Consider the following 10,796-nt stretch of genomic DNA (forward strand, 5'->3'; position numbering starts at 1 on the left):
TAAACTCAATATGAGTTGGTCCCAAAACCGTAAACTCCAAAAGAGTTTACCCTTGGACCCCAAACTCAATAGCAATGTCCTACAACCCTTAGATGCAATCCTTAGTACTTATAACACTTAAATATGGTGTTTTACATGTCCTAGGATGTCTAAACTTGGTTAATTAGTTGTTTAATGACTAATTGGATACATATATGTGTTATTATATGTTAACTAGGATCCTTGTGTGTGTTCAAGTCTTCATTTGACACTTAGCATCCTACACTATCAGTTCATCCAAACCAATCACTACAGGTGAGTTCATACCCCTTAATTAACCTTTTAAACGTTTTTAAATGCTTTTATGGGGGGGGGGGGGGGAATACAAGTTGAACTATTATAGTTATTATATCAATCACATGTGATTAATAACTACCAAACAAGTGGATTTCTTACTTTTCAAACTGTGTTACCAAACTGTTTTACTTCAAACTGTGTTACAAACTCTTTTTCATATCAAATACTTTTATTAAACTCTTTTAACTTATATTATGTGTATCTATATAGATATAGTTATATAAGTAGGATTGAAAGGACTTAGGACTGATAGCCTACCTTACTTCCTGTTCCTTGTTTGGTTGTGGACTTAGGGTATCAAGGTTATTTGTCCGAAGGTCGTTTGAATCCTAGTTATATATTATGTATATGTATATAGATATAAAAGGTTACTTCTTTCATTTAGTTCAATACCTTTGGGTAGCAAAGGTATACACACCTGTTCATATACACAAACAACGTTACTAGTAAACTATAATAGGTATAGTTTAGGGAGATACTAATACTACTACTAGAACAGTGAAACATACAATGAGTCAGTTCATACATGAGTCAATAACAAACAAACAATAGATACTATGATGAGAAACAAACAATAGATACTATGATGAGAAACAAACAATAGATACTATGATGAGAAACAAACAATACATGCTAGACAGGGAGAGAACACACAATACAGCTAGCACATACATATACTAGAACATTACTACAGTTATGTGAGCCACCTGACGGGGCATGGCACTACCTGTCATGACCGTTTTTGTATCCAGAATCTCCTTAATTGGGGAGCATATGAGTTTGTGTATAGATCTATACTGGATTGACTATCCTACACCTTGCTGCTCGCTACAGTGGGACTTGCAAGTCTACGGGTGCCAAACATCATTTCTTACGACGTCTTACATCGTCGTTTTACTATAGAGTCGGTAGCAGGATATAGGCCGATCACATGGTACTTTAAATAACAATTGGTTTAAAGTAGTTAGTACAGCAGTAGTTACTTAATACAACACTACAGTACTATTTCATTTTCCCATTACATTTACTTTGTGATATTCACACAATAAACAATAATGTAAAAACTATATTTTTGGTTAATGATAGTCAAAATTGGGAAAATACACACTCTTACAAGAGACACACACACAGATACTAGATGCCTTGGTAGAAGGCTACTTTTAGTAGGAAACATAGGGTTTTCTAGGGGAGTTCAAACAATTACAAACTTTTACAAACTTATACAATTGCAGGCTTACAAACACTTTCATACAAATACAGACACTAATATACTTATGATCTCACCAGCTTTAAAGCTGATAAACTCTTTCAAAATAACTTGTATTCTCAGGTCGCCAGTAGACAGGTACCGGAGCCAGGTTTTGAGAAGATGGAGCTCGTTCAAGACTCATCTTTTATTTTGATGTATATTTTTTGGTGTCTATATAACTTGACAGAACACACTTGTATGAAATTATATTATTGATGCAATGGATGATGTTGTTGCTTGTTTACTACTTTGCATTGTTGTGATACTGTACATGACGTCCTCCACCCCCAAACGTTTCCGCCGTTCTCGGTTTTGGGGTGTGACATTAATCCATAAAGTTGATAGATTTAATCCATAACATGGCTCCATGTGGTCCAAAATCTAGATCTATCATTTTATTTTCATGAAATGGACAACAACTCATGCACGGGTTCACTTCAACCCCAAAGAGCCAATTTTTATCACTTAACAAGCTTTGGAATGGCAAGATATGAAGTCAAAAGGTTGTGGGGGTAAACTGTACTCACAAATTCAAGCCGCGGGACCAGAACATGCTTTTCAAAACCCCTAACTAGAACTACACTAAAGAACCGTAAAGTTTAACGCTTTATACCTCTAGAAGATAGATCAAGATGCACAAAGTCTGGATCCAAACCTTCCAAGCTAACCAACCCTTTTCCAATGAGCGCCTTCCTCTTCAATGTTTAGAAAAAGCACTCCAAATCACTCAAAAGCCTCAAGACTTCTTAAATGAATGCTAGGTTTTCGATTTTAGGGTTAATGCTGATGGAGACTGAAGATAATAGTGTTTTGACATCAGACTTCTCAAATGAATGCTAGGTTTTCGATTTTAGGGTTAATGTTGATGGAGACTCAAGATAATAGCATTTTGACATAAGTTAAGGCCTTCAAATATAGGGTCAAAGACCCTAAATTAGGGTTTGCTCCTCACTAGAACATGTCGTGCGTACTCCTGGTATGCCCAATGCACTCCAAAGGCAATCCACGATCATCCATCCAAGAATGCCCGACATACTCCCTCCACGCTAGCGTACTAGGCTTAGCCTAAAAACCACTATACTTTCGAAGCCCATAACTTCTTTGTTCTAAGTCTAATTTCGAAGATTCTTATATCCACAGAAAGGTAATACGAAGCTCTACAATCCTATCAACTACCATTTTCCTTAAAACTTTCTGAACTTAAATCCAAAATTCATAAAAGGCCCAAACTATCACGTTACAGTTATACCCTTGGGCTCCAAAGCACAAATTGAACTCTCGTATCTCCTAATCTACATTATCCACCGCCAAAGGAGTCTAAATCTCTCTTTCCCTAAGGCCCAAAGCCTTATGATAAATGATCTTCAGGTCACGACCCCGAATTAGGAAAAGATCTGAAATAGGTTGTCAGAATATATATATATATATATATATATATATATATATATATATATATATATATATATAATTGTTACATTATATCCATTTACCGATAGCTATTAGAAGAAAAAGGGGAAAATTACATCTAGTTTCCGTAAATTATTATTTTTGGTCATTCACCAGAGCGTATGGAAAAATCCGATTTTCGAGGTAGAATAAGAAACTAGAAAAAAATTTTGAATAAGAACTTGATGTTGTTAATATTGAAAGTTATGATTCATGGTGTAGTGTGTTTTGACCTATTGTGATTAGTAATATATAATTTCATTATATAAATTGTAATAGTTTGTACTTCGTATATGGCTCCTTCTTTTTCATTACACAAGTATTTCACAAAAATAGAAAAAAAGTTCATTTTTTCAACCACTATACATTTGCCATACTTAATTAATATGTAAAATGATTTCCATTTATTTCCAACAAAAGAAATCACCCTACTTTCACCTAACTTTGTGTTTTTCACATGCATTTTTGATAATAAGTGGTAAAAATAAAATCCTACAAATATCATATGTAACTAATGTGTCAAAACATTTCCATTTATTTCCAACTAAACAAATTGTCCTACTTTCACCTAACTTTGTTGATAGACACACATTTTTGGTAATAACTCTATCACACTATTGGTAATAGTGAAGGTATTTTATAGTTTATATTAGCATAACTTTATATATATATATATATATATATATATATATATATATCTATATATATATTCGTTTTTTTAATTTTTTTTCTGCAAATTTATAAAAAAACCTGCAATTTTTAAGAGTATAAAATCAAAAAACCGATTTGTGATCTCTAAGTATTTTTTTATGCATATTTAGGATTTTTAGGTGTTTTTTAGTTTTCCGTATAACCCTTCCATATATATATATATATATATATATATATATATATATATATATATATATATATATATATATATATATATATATATATATATAGATGATAGTTCTTTTGAGAATCGAAAAATTTGCGAGAACTTAAGAACTTCTAATTCTTTCATCATTTTTCAAAACCAAAACCATCAATATTAACGAAATGCATTGTCTAAGCCATATCTAGGCAAAACAATAAAAAGATTTAACGATTTTTTTTTTAAAATATTATCGAAATGCATTCCCACAAATCTTTATGTTCATACAATAAGTTATCCCTTTCTCTCTTTCTCTCTTTCCCTCTTTCAAAATATATATATATATATATATATATATATATATATATATATATATATATATATATATATATATATATAGACACACACACACACATACACACACACATGTAACGACCCAAAAATTATAATGTAAAAATTTCATTTTTAGTTTAACTAGAAACGCCAATTATCTTTTTCCAAACATTCAAAAGTATATCATAATAAAACTATTATTAGAGTAGAATCACAACATCGTCAAGTTGCAAACACATGGGTTCCTCTAAATATCACATACCATACATACGTAATAGTCAAAACATAACCATAAAATCATAACCATAAAAACCGTAAGCGCAAAGATTAGTGAGTTCCCCTAAATATCACATACCATACATACGTAATAGTCAAAACATAGTTTGGTCTACTTCACCCCCTTCGGTCTCTTTCAACCAGGTATATTTCAACCCCTTCGGTCTCCTTCAACCGGTATTGAGTCTATTTTACCCCCTTCGGTCTCATTCAAATGGTACTGGGTGTATTTCAACTCCTTCGATCTCTTTCAACCGGTAATAGGTATATTTCAACCCTTTGGTCTCTTTCAACCGATATCAGGTCTATTTCTTCTCCTACAACTAGCATATAATCATAACAACACGAGTCACAAAGACAACAAGAACATACAAACATAACAGGAAATTGTCACGGAGACAACTATCATCCTTCAAACATAATCCAGTTGGTCGGCATTGGTACCTTTTGTTGGATTAGTGTCTAAGTCCATAACTATTTTGGTATGTACTTGACCCGATTATGAGCATGGTCCTTTTGGGTTGCCTTCACCATAGCAATATGTAGGATGAATTAAGGAGAGAAAGGATTAATTATGATTTATTAATATATTATAAGAATAATATATTAAAGGAGAAATCATATTTTTTAATTAATATTAGTCAAGAATTAATTAAGAATTAATTTTGTGACTAAAAGAGATTAATTAAACTTAGGGGACTGGAGTTGTAATTGGGCTATGGATCACCTAATAATATATAGGTTGGACGAATTCTATGGGAAGCCCATAAGGAATTCGTCCAAGGGATATGTTAAAGGAGTCCATGGGCTGCTTAGGGCTTAAGCAGTCAGATTAGGGTTTCCTAGCTGTAAACCCTAATAGCCTACATGTATATAAAGGACCCCTATGCACCAAAAACGTGGCTAAGTGTTCCATTAGGGTTTCCAGCCGTTTTTGGTGCCTCCCCTCTCTTCTCTCCTTCATCCAATTGCTTAGTGGTGTTTGTGACTCCATTATAGGTGCAACACTTGAGGCACTAAGCTTTCTGAAGCCAATCAAAGCAAGGAATTGATTGTTATTGCTATATAACAATCAAAGGTAATTACTAAACCCTTATTTCAGTTCTTGATATGTTAGATCTAGGGTTTATAGCTTTGGATATTCAATTGCATGTTCATTAGACAAACTAGATCCAAAAGCTATTAGGGTTTGCATGTACACCATAGGAATGATGTATTGCTGAAAACCCATCAGTGGTATCAGAGCCTAGGGCTGTTTGTTAGTGAATTAGATGCTTGATTGATCGATTTTTGCATGAAAAACGAAGTTTTTTTTGCCCTCTGCCTTACTGACTCGGCGAGTCTGGTCGACTCGGCGAGTCAGGCAGCCTGTTTTTGCGATTTTCTTGCCTTTTTTTTTCTATGGGATAATTACGAAAACAGTTTTAATTAATAAAATCCGAATTTTATTGATTTTGGGTGAATATCCTTAACAAAATAGTGGATAATTACCATTTAATCAAATATTTGTTTCCTTATAAGATAATGTTTAATTATTTGAGTTATTTGATGAATTATCCTGCACGAAATTTGACTAGGTCAAAATTAGATAATTGCCTTATTTGAATTGTTGATCTATAATGTTCTTGGAAAAGTTTCATATTACTCCCTTTAGGTTTCATAGTTTAAATTTAAACTTAATAGTTTTATTTTTGAAATTTAAATAGTTGAACACTAATGTTTTGAAAAGTTTCAAAACTTGCCCTCAAGTTTTGGAATTTAAAAGTTGATTAAAAGTTTAATTTTGAAATGTTAAATTCTAAAACCCTAGTATTTTGAAAAGGTTCAAATTACACCCTCATGGTTTTGTTAAGTTAATTAAAAGTTTAATTAAAAGAGAAAGTTAATAAAGCCACCTAGTATTTTAAAAAGTGTAAAATACACCCTATACTATATATGTGTAACATTAAAAGTCTAATATTATATATATATATATATATATATATATATATATATATATATATATATATATATATATATATATATATATATATATGAGTAAAGAGTCAGTCTTACCGTTAGTAGGCCTCATTCACGAAGCTGGTCTATAAGGGGTGTTTAAGGAAATTGCCTATAAAATGGCGATTGAATGGGTATCCACTCTTACCCACCACACTCTTGACTAGTGGAGGGTCGTTAGCCGAACGGGTAGGATAGGACAGAAACCTTCCATTATAAGTATAATGAAGTACAAAGTATCTAAATGCTTTTACAAATTCCCAAATCATAGTTCCTTTAGGCAAAATGTGAAATTGTATGCTAATCCATGGAATGACACTTTGCACCCTTGCCGAGACGTTAGTGGAGCGTGTGTGGTTAACCAGCACACTAATTTGGGTTTGGCATTGGTAGTGAAGGGTGACTCGATGTCTGTCATAGATCAATGGAGCGTGTGTGGTTAACCGGCACATTGATTAGGTGAGCATGACATTGAGTGCACCAAGTACATTCACATGGTTATTCACACCTTATTTGTGATCCTCGGCATCCCAGTCACAAATTAAGGGCATAATCGAGATTAAACATGCCATTGAAAAGTTCAATGAATCTCAAAAGATCTAGGAGTTTCAATTCATTTAAAACTTAAATTTCTTTTTCGTTTTTCATGGTGGAAATTGGTAAATCGTCATTTACCTACCTTCAAATATTCTGCGACTAGATTACGACATCCTTCTTCTAGGTTGTAGAGTATTGTGTTGGATCCTAGCCTTAATAATTCATTTGGGTGTTTTATTAAGGACTCAATCAACTTAACTTGAATTTTCTCCCGTTTTGTAGATGTCAAACAACTATGGTTTTCCTAAATCCCTTGGAACAAGTTTTCCAAACGAAGATGATATTCCACGATATGATCGAGGAACAAGAAACCATGCTTCACTTCCTCCACCTCCTCCAATTGTTCTCCCTAACCCACAAGTTCGAAGGCTTGAAAAGTTCAAGCTCACTTAAGCCCTACTGGCAGTTAAGCACGAAGATGGAAAGTCTGTGTGTGTACACGTCTTAGAGATGAAGTCACACATTGATAGGTTAAGCATGTTGAGTGTCGAGATTTCAAGTGAGTTGGCTGTTGACTGGGTTCTTCAGTCACTTCCTAAATCATATAATGAGTTCGTTAGAGAGTACTATATGATGACCCTCATTGATCTCACCTATTTGCTTATAGCTGCTGAATCAGCAATGATTTGGCGTGCTGGTCAAGCAAATTTGTCTGGTGAATCAAACTCCCAAACTTCAATGGACATTGAAAATGATGATATTGGAGATCCAGAAAAGGTAAACTCTGAGATAGTTCCTTGTGTCATTCCAAAAGAGTCCATTTGCTTTTATTTCCAAGAGAAGGGGCATTGGAGACGAAGCTGCCCTATTTACCTGAGAGATCTAAGAGATGGGAGAGTCAAGACGTATGGCTCTACTTCAGGTAAAATCCATTATCTAACTCTTTTAAGTTCCTATTCTAGATTCTCAATACATGATGTGATAAGATTACATTTTGATGTTTTGTAGGATTGAAAAAAAGAGAGGAAGCTTAAGGGAAGAAGTGAGCTGAATCTAATCGTGAAGAAATGGATTTCGATCGCATTGCTTGAAGATTAGATTCTTGAGCTACTACTTGGAGTTAGAATAGATTGCTAAGAAATATGTAATAACATAGTTTTTCAATTGAATTGCATTGTGAGGACAAACTTTTTCTGCAATAAAATGAATTTTGATTTTATCTTATTTATTTATCCTTGCAATGGCGTGTATGAAAAATTGATGTTTGAAAGTTTCTATTATTAGCAATAATGGATTTGATTCTTAATTATGTTATTTGTGGAAATGTCGAGAATTTACCAAATAGAGAGAGTTTCTCATCGCCCAAGTTTCAATTGGACAGAAACTTGGAATCATACAACTTGGTTGCGTGATGAATGAGAAATTTCATATTTGGAAATTAGATTAATTCTTTGACAAAATGTCAAGTGAAGGACTAGGAGATTAAGTACACAAGATTGTACGTTGATCAAGTCCACCACAAGAGTAATAAAGATATTCGTCATGATTTACTAAAGTTTACTAAATATGAATATACTTATAAGATTAAGTGTAATTCTGAGTTGATTGAAAAATGTTTCAATGAATAGCAGAATGAATAAGAAGAATCAAGAAGGCAGAAAGATACAAGTTTCTCTGTTCTAAGAAGAAGGGAGAGTACCTTTTATTGTGTTTTATGATAAAGTCTTAATGATTAAGAACCATATCTCAATTAATCCTCTAAGTGAGTCTTAGTACATTTGTATGTCTAAGAAGAGGAATCGGGAATTGTGGAAATGGTTAAATCAAGAAGTCAATCATACTTCGTTCCAATATCGAGTCTTAGAGTCATACTCCAAGATTGTGAATTGAGTTACAAGTCTTAAGTAGGTTTATAACACTCATCAAATGTGGAATTTGGAAAAGTTTTCTTATTCTTGCGCATTTGAAATTGGTAAGTTGTGATGTCTTGGATAAGACAAAGACCAACTAGGACCAATTATGTGAAGTGTTTTGTCTTGATAAGAACTACACTAACTCTTGAATATTTGTTTTGTCTAGGAAAGTTTCCTGACAAGAGAATCATATATGTCAAGAGGTCAGTGGGAGTTTTAATGATCTTGAAAAAGGTTTCAAGAACAAATCAAGAATAAACCTTATCGATCATCACTAGCACACGACTTGAGGTTTACAACCTATCGTGTTGACATTATTTTGTTTTTGTGCCATTCCAATTGAGTTAATTATGTATGTGAGTTCTATGAGTTCTCATTTGAATGCATAAAGACAAAGCACCTTGATCGATGGAAAGTACATTGATATGTAAGGATAAGTTGCTAAACTACTTGGAAGACATGGTGGGCACTCGTCTTACCATAAGGCAAGAAATCAAGATTAAGAAAGTTCAGTCCATATAAGATTGGATTTGTCGCAAACTTTGGTTTTGGCAAATTCACATGGATAGGAACTCATACACCATAAAATCTAAGTGTCATAAGATTCCCTCCTTCATGAAAATGACTGTGAGGAAATGCTTTCACTAAGAGAGATTTTAAGAAGATAGCAATTGTGAGAATTGCATTCTCAAATTCGATTATGGTTACGACATCCCTTTCCATAGTTCGAATTGTGAGATTTGGCAATTAGTCTAACATTTGGGACTTATTGATATAAGTTCTAAATTGTTTAGACACACATATGAGCTATCTAAGGCAAATGTGTATAAGTTTAAGAAGCTTAGATTAAGGCTTATCGAAGCATCTGGTATTAGAAATATGAACTTCAGAAATTCAATAGGCATTGTTTTCTGGAAGTTCAGCTGTGTTCTGAATACATGTCAAAGCTAGTGGGAGCATAAGTGTTATGCTTATATGATAATAATCATCATGATAGTGGGAGCATAAGTGTTATGCTTGAATGATTATTATGGCAAGTATTGCAAGTTAGCAATATTAATTATAGAAAAACAAAGATTCAATTTGCAAAGTTGCATGGGTTGAAAAATTGTTTTGCTATAATTAAGGGAGAGAATATTATACTTCGTTTCAAAATCTAAAGCTTAGATTGAGAAATTTTAATAAATTTAGTCAAAGGATACATAGTGTGTTCTTAAATTTCGATTATGATTACGGCATCACTCTTCATAGTTCGAATTGTGAGAACGTGACACATAAAATATTATGGCAGAAGATTGATAAAGTATCATATCTTTATGTAAGACATTATGCATCGTGTCCCATACGCTTCGGGTATAGGATCGATTGCAAATGCTATAATATTTGACCATTCTAAAATTTTCCAAATGTCTAGCGCATTAAGAGGGAAAAAGAACTAGAATCGGTTTTGACTAAAATAATTAAACAACTATCAAAGGACGATCCAAAGTTCGCTGAGGATTGGTCGCTTGTGAGTAGTTGGAAGTATGGTATTGGATGGACCATATCGACATTATTATGAATAGATAAGATTCTATTAAGAATGAGTTATCATATGGCAAATATGGAAATGTTTCTATATTGGGAGTTGGATGTTGAGAGTCTATGTCTAGATTAGAAACTTTTATGCAAGAAGGATGTTCAAAGGAATGTACTTTGAATGTGAGACTTCGCGTCTATGGAATTGTCTTGTAACAATTTCTGATAGAGTACTTTGTAATTTCATTGGCCAAGTCTTGGTGACTTTTGTGCTATGACTTTGCGAAAGGATCGTTGCATAAAATGTTAGAATCTAGCATATTCTAATAGTGGCAAG

The sequence above is a fragment of the Lactuca virosa genome, chromosome 1 (assembly GCF_052849685.1).
Source record: "Lactuca virosa cultivar CGN04683 chromosome 1, Lactuca_virosa_CGN04683_v6, whole genome shotgun sequence".
NCBI classification, from domain to species: domain Eukaryota; kingdom Viridiplantae; phylum Streptophyta; class Magnoliopsida; order Asterales; family Asteraceae; genus Lactuca; species Lactuca virosa.